The sequence below is a fragment of the Mauremys reevesii genome, linkage group 8, assembly GCF_016161935.1.
Source record: "Mauremys reevesii isolate NIE-2019 linkage group 8, ASM1616193v1, whole genome shotgun sequence".
Taxonomy (NCBI): domain Eukaryota; kingdom Metazoa; phylum Chordata; order Testudines; family Geoemydidae; genus Mauremys; species Mauremys reevesii.
The window spans coordinates 35,005,830-35,017,852 of record NC_052630.1 but is presented as its reverse complement, the minus strand read 5'-3'; the positions used below and the strand labels follow the sequence as shown (position 1 = coordinate 35,017,852).

Below are 12,023 nucleotides of genomic sequence, written 5' to 3'. Positions count from 1 at the left end.
CAGTGACTGACAAAGCTAGTCAGGGAGGTGATGTACCTGTTCCAGAAGGGGGTGGGTGAGGTTCTGTGGCCTATGATGTACGGGTCAGATGATCATGATGGTCACTTCTGGCTGGAGAGTCTACAAGGGCTTTAGGGGTAGGGAGGTCATCCCTTCCACCCTTTTCCAAGGAGGGGTGTGCCTGCGCCGAAAGCCACGCTGTGATTGCCATGCATGTGGATACTCCTGAGCTAGCCGTGAGCTAGCTAGCTCCGACGATAGCAGTGAAGCCGCAGCAGCATGGGCTGGCCACTCAGGTACGTACCCAGGGTCCCAGGTGGGCTTGTACAGCCCATGCTGCCAGGTTTCACAGCTATTGTTACTGATGTTAGCTAGGGTATGTCCCGTGGTATAGTGGGCATTGGGGCACTGCCGAACACAAGCCCAAATATAGACGTGTGTGCATCCCTATATACGAATGGCAAACACACCAAATCTAGAGCAGCCTGCTACAACTTTGCTGGGTTGGTGATTCATATTTAGCAGCAAGGCATTGTCCTCCACTGCCCTTCTGTGATGTCCCATGATTAAAATATGTTATATGATTGCAACAAATCTTATGCAAAGAATATCATGTAAAAGCAACAAAGAATCCTGTGGCACTATTATATAACAATTCTTTCTCCTTGAAAGAAGTTCACATTCACCACACACTGCAAAATGCTTGTTAGTCTATAAGGTGCTATGTGCCATGCTGTTCTTCTGTTTTACAATCAGACTACACCCCCTCTGATAAAGAATATCATGTAAGTTATCAATGGAAAACTTACAATATATCAAATATGATTATCCTATTTGTATGTATGTATCATCTTTGTATCTAGAGTTATGAATATTGTCTATGTATCAGTATTTCAAATGTGTTTGCACCTGGGGTAACACCCACAAGGTAATTTACATCCAGTCAGGCCAGTGCATTGTGAATGGACCATTCAAGTTGGCCCATTAAAGGAAACTTAGCTTGCACAATAGACCATAGAATAAGACTGACCCCACCCAGTGGGTCTTCCTGTGGACAATTGTAGCCAATATATGGGTAATGGCTGCTCCTATAACTAATCAAAGCATGCAAGGCATGTGACTTGCTCGTGTGACCCTGGACTCCATCTTGTGCCTGTAATTTTCCACAAACTAAGACTAAGCATTCCGTCCACATAGGTGAACCTATAAAAGGCCCTGGAAGCATCTCCATTTTGCTTCTTTCCTGCTCTGATCTCTGGGCCATGGACTCCATAGGTGCTCCAGGGCTGGAGCACCCACAGAAAAAAAATAGTGTGTGCTCAGCACCCACCAGCCACCCACCGATCAGCTGTTTGGTGGCAGGTGGGAGGTGCTGGACGGGAGGGGGCAGAGCAGAGGCAGGAAGAGGTGGCGCAAGGGCGGGACATTGGGGAAGGGGCAGCGTGGGGGTGGGGCTGAGGTGGGGTGGAGCACCCACCCAGAAAGAAGAAAGTCGGTGCCTCTGTATGGACTTACACTAAAAGGAGCATTCCAACCAATGGAGTGAGGACCTTCCAATCTTTTGGAAGTTCCCAGAGACTTTACAAGCCAGCAGTTTATTCCATCACTGCTTCAAACCTGATACAAGAACTCTGCAATGAGTATATATATTTGATACCTTTGACCATTTTAACTCTCTCATCGTTCTTTTCTCTTATATATAAACCTTTAGATATTAGATACGAAAAGATTGGTGACAGTGTGATTATTGGGTAAAATCTGAGTTATATATTGGCCTGGCTGTGTGCCTGATCTCTTGGGATTACAAGAACCCTTTGTTTGATCAAATAACCACTCATCATCAAGTCTAGTGTCTGGCTGGTGAAACAAGGGCTGGGATACCTAAGGAGACTGCATTTCTGACTTCTTGTTAACCAGTGTGGCGAGACAGACATTTATTTTTGTTCCTGGCTTGGTATATCTTATGGAAGAATAACCACCAGTTTGGGGTGGGTCTGCCCCATTTCTCAGCAGTTTGTCCTGAATCTGATATTCTCAGCTGTGACCCACTGAGGCACAGTGACACCTTGTGGCACATGTGCAGATTGTGCAGTCAAGGTGTGAGTGGAGGCGAAGCCACAGCAATTGTCAGGGCGGTTTTGGGCACTGGATTCACAGCCCAAGCCACCGGCTGCGGTGACTGTAGAGCAGTCCAGTATTATGCTCTAATTGCCCCATGTAGATGCTGCTGGCACGCTCTAAAAGGTCCTTCCTTTGTGCTGGTGTAGTCCCATGTCAAACAGGACTATGTTAATTCCCTCTGTGCACCTTTTAGAGAGTGCCAGCAGGGTCTACATGGGGCAGTTAGTGCTCTGCAGTTGACACCCTTTCAGTCCAGCACAGACTGTAGGGACCAGTCGGTTATCCAGGGGACCACTGCAACTAGTGCAGACTGCAGGGCCCAGGTCGGTTATCCAGGGGACCAGGCTTTTTGTTTTCTGGCTACGTGTCCCTTGCCCCAAAGTTCACCAGCTGCCCCAGGTATGTCTACTCATGCTGCTGTCACACCTCTGCTTGCAGTGTAGACAGACCCTAGAGCTGAGTGAATGCTGCAAAGGCACGTCTGTGAATCTTGGTTTGAATTTTTAAAGAACTGTGTTCATGCATCTTTTGGCTTCGCTTTCCCAAATCATGCCATGAACGAGTTCCCTGGAAATGGCCCACTTAGGTGTTGTCGGAACATGCTGACAGAAATCCAGCATTGTGCCCAGCAACGAGCCTGAGAAACCTGATTCCAAAGAGTTACAGTTGTGCGGCCAAAACTCTGATATAAAATGATTCTTGTGTAATTAATATTGTCATCCTCCTGCCGAATGGAAGCAAAGGTCAGGACCTTGCAGGTCAGCTTCCCATTGGAAGGTCATGAGCACAGGCAAACCCCTCTTTCTGAGCTCACCAGGCATCCCATTGATGCTGATTCCATGGTAGCTGGGACACTCGTTTTTCAACTGGGAAAGGAAGGTCTTTTGTATTGTCACAGTTTCAAGGTAACTGCACTAGTATCCCCTCTCCATGGCCCACTCCAGGAGCCATCATCTATCTCTGGGCAGGGACCCTCGTCTAACTCCCTTCTGCTCAGGCAGTTTGAAAGGCTGCACAGCTCCCTGCCTTACACTGTGCTATCCCCAGCAAGCCAGTCTGCCTGCATGCCAACGCCTGTGTGTTGCTTTCCCTCCGAGGGCTATGACCAGTGTGTTGTCAGCAGTTGCAAGTTACCATCCCACTTTTCCCGAGCAAGCACATCTATTCATATGGTAAAAGCATTACAGAGAAAACATACTAAGAACAATAAACAGATTTAAACCCCACTAGCCCTCCCAGAAGTCAGCCAGCAGGCTTATGGTGCCATTGTATGCCAAAGTCTTTCCACCTCTTGGCCTGAAGGTCCTGTCTCCTTGCTGGATCAGAAAGAAGGCCCCAAGTCAGTTTAAACCCTGCCTTTTTATGCCAAAGCCCTTTCTTTATCTGTGGGTCTCTGGAAAATTCAATTTGAGCCAGTTTATGTGAGCCTCCTGAAGGATGTCTCATTGTAATCACCTCCCCCACACACATTGTTTTTGGTTGCTGGAGGAGCTGTGATAACCCTGAGCTGGGTACAATCTGTGCCCCACAGTGATACATATGCAATATGGTCCCCAAAGCTAGTGCATGCAGATGCAGGATGTATCCCATGCATTTCTCCAGCACCCTTCATCTGAGGCTCTGGCAGTGCTTTGCAGCACCCTGAGGGGCATCATTGTACTCACTGGCCAGAAGGGGAAATTGAGGCACACAGGATCCGCTCCTGCCTCCAGTCACCTAAGCAAGAATGCTCCTGTTGATCTCAGTGGGAGTTGTGCATACTTAACCCCACGAAGGACCCAGTCCTGCCAGATGCTGAGAGCTTCAGTCCCCCAAGGCTGGGGGTGCTCAGCACTTTGCAGACCTGAACCTGTTTGAGGAGCCTGACCCTAAGGAACCATGGTATAAATACTCTGAGTGACTGACTACAGGGCACTGCGCTCAACAAATCAGGGGCCAAGCCAGGGAAAGCAGCTGGGAGTCCTGACTCCCAGTAATGAACCCCCTTAGAAGGTTCATTACTGGGAGTCAAGAAGGATGTGGATAAACTGGAGAGAGTCCAGCGGAGGGCAACAAAAATGATTAGGGGGCTGGAGCACATGACTTATGAGGAGAGGCTGAGGGAACTGGGATTGTTTAGTCTGCAGAAGAGAAGAATGAGGGGGGATTTGATAGCTGCTTTCAACTACCTGAAAGGAGGTTCCAAAGAGGATGGATCTAGACTGTTCTCAGTGGTAGAAGATGACAGAACAAGGAGTAATGGTCTCAAGTTGCAGAGGGGGAGGTTTAGGTTGGACATTAGGAAAAACTTTTTCACTAGGAGGGTGGTGAAACACTGGAATGGGTTACCTAGGGAAGTGGTGGAATCTCCTTCCTTAGAGGTTTTTAAGGCCCAGCTTGACAAAGCCCTGGCTGGGATGATTTAGTTGGGTTTGGTCCTGCTTTGAGCAGAGGGTTGGACTAGATGACCTCCTGAGGTCCCTTCCAACCCTGAGATTCTATGATTCTATGATTCTTATGTATGGTAAATAAATCTGAGGAGATCTTTCAGTTTCCAGGCTAATGCCACCATGGCTGGGCTGCTCTCAAGCCATTCCCTTCCATCATTTTTCAAAGATCGCACACTGGCCTTGTCGGCTGTATTCCTTTTTGTGGGTCTTTAAATAAAAAGCACTTTCTCTGGGACATCACTGCCGTTCAGTCACTGTCTGAATTGTCCTGCTCTGTGCCCCCATTTGTCTCCTTATAGCTGTAAAACCACAAGCACTGGCCTTTACCCCTCTAGTATTGCAAATGAAGAAGATATTTCTTTAGGAACCCAAGGCTTAAATGGGTTAACCCAAAGCTTGAAGGGGGACAGATCCTACCAGTCCATCCAGCCCAGTCTCCTGCTCCCAGTGCTAGAAGGTGAATATCCAACCCAGCAGGGCCTGACTCAAAGCCCATTGACTTCATTAGGCTTTGGATGATTCCTATTATTTATATTAGAGTAGCACCGAAATCAGGGCCTGCTTCTACTAGCAGCATAAGAGGCAGGCCCTGCCCTAAAGTGCTTATGGGCTACATAGACAAGAGAGACAAAGGGAGGGAGGGGAACCAGAAGCCAAGTGACTGGCTCAGGGCTGCATAACAAGTCAGTAGCAGAGCTGGGAATAAAAACCAAACGTCTGACTCCCAACTCAGTGGGCTGCCCACTAGATCATACCGCCTGCCTTAATGCCGGATGGGCAAACCCCAGTCCTGTTCTTTGCACTGTGGTAGGGCCTATGCGGGCCAGCCATGGACCACAAGCCAATTGTGCAAGATGCTGTACAAATGGTTGGTCCTTGCCTCAAAGAGCTCCCCATTTAATACTAATCAGACCCCTGTGGCTGTGGGAGCCCAAACGGGCAGTGGAACCCAGAATGGTTTGGCAATACAAAGAGGTGTTGGGGGGGTGGGGGTTGTGGCTAGCACATGGTGAAAGCCTACCAGAGCCATGCTCAGTGTGGGCTCTTCATGCCCCAGCTTTGGGCAGGAAAGGGAAGATGCATGGTCAATAGAGCCTCGGTTCAGCAGAGGAACGTAGCTGCTGTGCAGTGGCTCTGTTGCCTGCTGCAGGGGTACCACCTCCACCCTCCTGATCTCAGAGGCACAGCCCCATGGGCAGCCAGTGAACTCCGGCTGGGCTCACCTTCCAGGATTTGGGCCTTGCTGTGTTTAGCAGGCCAACTTGGGAAACTCCCGAGGACGTGCAGAGAGTATCAATTGAAAACCAGAGTGGCGGGGGGGAGCAGGAAGGATGTGACCTATTGACAAAGAAAGTCAGGAGACAGCAGCTGCATGAGGCAAATGCAGAAGCACAAGAAGGAGCCGAGATGTCCCTGGCATGCATGCACATGTGGCTGAGCAATAAACCAAACCTGGTAGGAGACAGAGCTTTCCCCTCAGATTCCCAGGGTTGTAACAGGACTGGTTCATTGTGTGAGTGTAGCACCGAGCTGTGCCAGACCCCAGAATGGAGAGGATGAGCGAGAATTGTCACTTTTCCTTCTCTGTGTCAGTTAGAAACGGTGATTGAAAATGGACTCCAGGAGCGAAAATCACAGCTCTCTGCAGCCTCCGCAGCTTACAGACACCCGTGTATGGCAGGGAGTCGAGATCAGCGGCAGCCGAGTCCTCAGCATTAGATTAAAGTAGCGTATGTTGGTATGTTCAAAACAATAACTTACATTTCTGTTGTAACAAACTGATAGCCACCTAGAAACACACAACGGTTGCAGCAACCACACAGAACTTCACTGCAGCAAGAGGGACAGAGTCCACCTGGTCCTGCACCCAAAGAACAGGGCCCTATCTGACCTAAAGGAGACCCTTCCTTAGCTGCATCCAGCATGTGCCCTATTGCACCCAGTGGAGCAGTTCTGAGTCCATCCAGCAGACACTAGCCAGCATGTTAGGACACTGTACTGTATCTCAAAGTGCTTAAAAACCATAAAGGAGCCGGCTTCTTCCTGCTGATACATACAACCAAGCTTGGCCGAACTTGATTTTTATTGGTTTATAATTTTGATGTTTAATATATATGTTTATTTTTAGCACTTTTTTATTTTTAATCAATTTCAAATTTCACAGTTGTGGGGGGTCAGAGAAGTATTTAATGATGGTAGACCCTGATATTCAAAAAGTCAAAGTTTTACATATGTACAAACTCCAATTTGTTCTTCCTTTGCCCTGCTGTGAAGGTCTGTGACGATCAATGGAAGCATTTTTTCATCACTTTGTGTATGTGTACAGTGAAATCGACGTTTACTGGCATTAACTGACAGAAATCTAATCCTTCCAAGCCTCCATCCAGCCAATCTGACACATCATTGGGAGCTGGGTTTGGCTCTAGGTATGAAGACACTATTTTGTCAGTGAAATGCAGCCAGCTCTGCAGTGGAATGCAGCAGCTATTTAAGAGTGCACAGCAATGTTTTACAACCGATCAGGAGAGAAAAGGGAGGATCTATTTGCTAAGGCAGGCAGGTGTTAGACAGACAGAAACTAATGCTCTGCAACGGAGTTTGGCCAGGATATTGGGGTTCACTCCCTTTTGCTTAGAAGATGAGCTGCAGGTTTGTCCAGGGATGTAAGCTGTTAAGACCTCGGTTTTCCGTTGCACGTGAAAGTGGTGCAGCAAAAGGGAGTGCCATTTCCAAAGTGACTAGTGATTTGGGAGGGCTCAGGTTTGGGTGGCCAGCTTCAGAGACCTGATTTCCAGAGGCTGGGTGGCCAGCAGTTCCTGAAACAGCAGGCGTTTGAAGGTGTCTCAAGCCGGGCCCCCTAAATCCCTTTTGAAAAGGTAGGTCGTCGGCATATAGAGGGTCAAATCATACTCCCATTCGATGAGTGGTAACATTTACACTGACTTCAGTGGAACAAAAGCTGTGTCCATATAGAGTCAGAAAAGGCTGGGGATGGGAGAAGGAGTTGTGAATGAGGTAGTTAGGTGTCATAGGAATGATGCGATCCATACCCAGATTCTGGGGAGTATATTTATACAGCTGATAGTCTCAACATGTTAGAACTGAGTTAAAATGAATGACACTGTGCTCAGGACCATGCCAGCTTTCTGCAGTTGATTTGCAGTGGTCAACAGAGGCAATAAACACAGCTGTGCAGTCTGTGTAGCGCTTCTGCGGCCAAACACGGCTGCACTGCCATAGCACAAGAAGCAAGCTGTTGAGCCTGGAATTGGCTGATCTCACCTCTGCGGCATGAGCATCACAGCTGAGTGGCAGCCACTATCCAGGACAAGGGAATGGTAATAACACATCCAAGATGCGGCACTGCAGCAGCTTAAAAAGTAAAGGGACAGTGAAGTGCAAAGACTGCTGTGCTTCTTAAAGGTGAACAGTCACACTCGCAGCTCCTCCTTTGTTGCTGATGGTTTTTACAGCCATTGCATGATCAGTATCAGATCCCACCTTCCAGCTGGAGGCTAGTGTGTAGCACTTTGGCCAAAGACCTGAGTTCTATTCCTGACTTTGGTACTAGTCTGCCGGGTGACTAGTCACTGCCTCTTTCTGGCCTCAGTTTCCCCATGGGGATAATGATACTTACCTGCTTTCTAAAGCACTTTGAAAGCCACTGATGAGAAGTGCTGTATAAAAGCTAGGTAGTGTTATCCCTAAGGTCTGTCCATTCAGGAGGGGGAGGCAGGGCCTACTATCCCTGAAATGTCTAATGTGAGAAATAACTACCCACTCCCGCCCCAAAAAGCAACAACTGTGATGCCATTGAAAATGTGTAGGGCTGCTTTTAAACCTCCTCTGAGAGCAGTGAAGGGTGCCTCCCGTCCCCCGCCCCTTTACATGTGCTCTTCAGGTTTAGCACATTTGCCGCTTGTGAAAAATACTGCACCAGCCTGACAGACCCGGGGAGCAATGTCTTCTGGTTGTTCCTAGCAACCAGGTACTGCATGGCAACGGTCCACCCAGCCTTCTACTCGCTGCTTCCCGCTTCTGTGCCTCACCCCAGCGCTGGGGGGAGCAATGCAGAGGGGTAGACTGGAGTTTGGTCTCCATGACCTTCTTCAATTCTGGGCCTCTCTGCTGAAGCTGTCAGCCAGGGGTGGGGAGTGGTGGCCATGTCCATTCTAGGAAAAAAAGTGTATTTTGGGTTCCTTCTTAAACAGGCTCCAAAGTCTCCTGTTCTTCTTGGACTCCCTCTTTCTCGCCGCCTCCCAGCTCAGGACAAGCGTATGTGTGTTCGGGGGTGAAATGCTCCCGCCAGCAGACAGGGCAGGGCTGCTCACATGCTGCCATCTGCCAGGACTTCTGACTTCCAGCTGGGCAACCGACGATATTTCACAAAGAGGGACCACCCGAACCACTGTGATTTCTAATAGTGTCCCACCTCCATGATGAAGCTGAGCCACTGGCAAGCAGTTCTGTGTAGCTGGCTTGAGTAGCAGTTAAATAGGCAAGAAATAAACTCTCTAGTGCAGGCACGTGTCTCTGTGGGTTTGTAATGCCAACACAATGGGTCCCCAATCCTGACAGGGCATTTAGGGCACCACTGTGATAGACATGATTAATAATCCTGCAGGTAGCTCTAAGGTCATGTTTATAGTAGACTGTCGATTAATCACAGTTAACTCATGCAATTAATTTTTTTTAAAATCACAATTAATTGCAGTTTTAATTGCACTGTTAAAGAGTAGATTGCCAATTGAAATTTATTAAATATTTTGGATATGTTTCTACATTTTCATATACATTGTATTCTTTGTTGTAACTGAAATCAAAGTGTATATTATTTGCACTGTAAAAATGATAAATAAAAGAAATAGTATTTTTCAATTCACCTCATACAAGTACTGTAGTGAAATCTTTGTCGTGAAAGTGCAACTTACAAACTTTGATTTTTTTTTGTTACATAACTGTACTCAAAAACAAAACAATATAAAACTTCAGAGCCTACAAGTCTACTCAGTCCTATTTCTTGTTCAGTCAATCGCTAAGACAAACAAGTTTGTTTACATTTACAGGAGATAATGCTCCCATCTTCTTATTTACAATGTCACCAGAAAGTGAGAACAGGCATTTGCATGGCAGTTTTGTAGCTGGCATTTCAAGGTATTTACATGCCAGATATGCTAAACATTCATATGCCCCTTCATGCTTTGGCCATCATTCCAGAGGACATGCTTCCCTGCTGATGATGCCCAGTAAAAAAATAATGAATTAATTAAATTTGTGACTGAACTCCTTGGGGGAGGATTGTATGTTCCCTGCTCTGTTTTACCTGCATTCTGCCGTATATTTCATGTTATAGCAGTCTTGGATGATGACCCAGCACATGTTGTTCAGTTTAAGAACACTTTCACTGCAGATTTGACAAAATGCAAAGAAGATACCAATGTGAGATTTCTGAAGATAGCTACAGCACTCAACCCAAGGTTTAAGAATCTGAAGTGCCTTCCAAAATCTGAGAGGGATGGGGTGCAGAGCATGCTTTCAGAAGTCTTAAAAGAGCAACACTCTGATGCGGAAATGATAGAACCCAAACCACCAAAAAAAAAAAATCTGCTGGTGGCATCTGACTCAGATAATGAAAAGGTACATGCATCGGTCCACGCTGCTTTGGATTGTTATCTAGTAGAACCCATTATCAGCATGGATGCTTGTCCTCTGGAATGGTGGTCAAAGGTGGAGACATATGAATCTTTAGTGCATCTGGCACGTAAATATCTTGCAATGCCAGCTACAACAGTGGTATGTGAACGCCTGTTCTCACTTTCAGGTGACACTGTAAAAAAGAAGCAGGCAGCATTATTTCCTGAAAATGTAAACAAACTTGTTTGTCTGAGCGATTGGCTGAACAAGAAGTAGGACTGAGTGGACTTGCAGGCTCTAAAATTTTACATTGTTTTATTTTTGAATGCAGTTTTGAATGTAGTTTAATTCTACATTTGTAAGTTCAACTTTCATGATAAAGAGATTTTATTACAGTAGTTGTATTAGGTGAATTGAAAAATACTATTTCTTTTGTTTTTTTTACAGTGCAAGTACTTGTAATAAAAAATAAATATAAAGTGAGCACTGTACACTTTGTATTCTGAGTTGTAATTAAAATCAATATATTTGAAAATGTAGAAAAAATCCAAAAATATTTAAATAAATGCTATTCTATTATTGTTTAACAGTGCGATTAATCACACAATTAAACACAATTATTTTTTTTATCGTGCGATTAATTGTGATTAATTTTTTTAATCGCTTGACAGCCCTAGTTTTTAGCAGTTCTGCACCAACCAAGCGGCCTGGTCTGTCTTTTTAAAGTTCATTCATAAGAGGACAAAGTGGGTACTACGATCAAATTTTTTTTTAATGAGGCCCTAAAGTTAAGCCCCTGCCTGAGTCCATCTTTAAGTGCCTTGGTATGTGCCCTGCTTTTGAAATGCACCCGGCACTAAAGCTGGGGGATATTTCTCAGAACAACTAGTTTGTTCACTGAAAAATACAGTTTAAAGTCTGCAACAGGGTGACTCGGCCATGAGCTGGAGAGCCTGAGTCTATGCCAGCCCTGGTTACGAGAGGAGACCACCTGGCAGGAATTGGGGGCTTCCAACATAAAAGGCAGCAGGAAGCCACAGGGAGGGTGTAGTTGAGAGAAGTAGCTGAGGCTGCTAGTGGGGCCCAGGAGCTGGGCCAGAGGAAAGATTTTGTGTTGGTTTGGGGATTTTTGAGTTTGTTTGGGTTTTTTTTAAACAAATCCTGCTGCCAGCCTGGTGAAGGGTGAATTAAAGGTGGGGCTGAGAAGACAACTGGAAAAGGAGTGAGTTTTTAAAGGGGCCCTGATGAAGGGGAAGTGGCGGTGGCTGGTGGTCAGCATGCTATAGGGTCAATCCTTAAACTAGTTGTGAATTTGCCCAAGAATTTCAGACAAAAACAAAACTGCATGTGGAGGAGGACAGGGCTGGGTTCACCAGGGGACTTCAGCAACATTCCCAAGGCACCTTCACCTCCTCCTGGGGGCTCTGAGCACACCTACTGGGTTGGCCCCTGCAGGTGAGATAGGGAGTGCCTGGCTTATGAATCTGCATGCTCACCAGCAGAAACTTGGATCTAATGTGAATATAAGAGTCTTAAGGGATAGCTAGGCACCTAAATTTCCCTGGTGGATCTAGCACTAAGTGCAGAATTTCCCCATTGTACTCTAGGAGTTTTACCAGTGACTTCACTGGGAGCAGAGCAAAGCCAGTGCTGAGTGCTTTTGAGAAGTCCATCCTAGGCAATAGGCCAGAGGCCATGCAGTGCTCTGAAATAGACAGCCCTCCTGAACACCAGTCCCATGCCTTGACCATGCAACCACCCTTCTGCCTGCCCAGTTAGGGCTGGGACAGGTACATGTCCCTCAAAGGCCATGAAACTCAGAATCAGCTCCAATACTTG

At 46.6% G+C, this 12,023-nt stretch overlaps 1 long non-coding RNA gene across 1 annotated transcript in view; it reads left to right on the top strand.

Annotated features, from left to right (window-relative positions):
* LOC120370457 overlaps positions 1-8,977 on the top strand; it is a 72,440-nt gene extending 63,463 nt beyond the window's left edge. Inside the window, exons 3-4 of the long non-coding RNA XR_005583744.1 lie at positions 6,144-6,288; positions 8,762-8,977. This is a non-coding gene — a long non-coding RNA (uncharacterized LOC120370457). The remainder of the gene's footprint in view (positions 1-6,143; positions 6,289-8,761) is intronic.
* Positions 8,978-12,023: the final 3,046 nt, after the last annotated feature.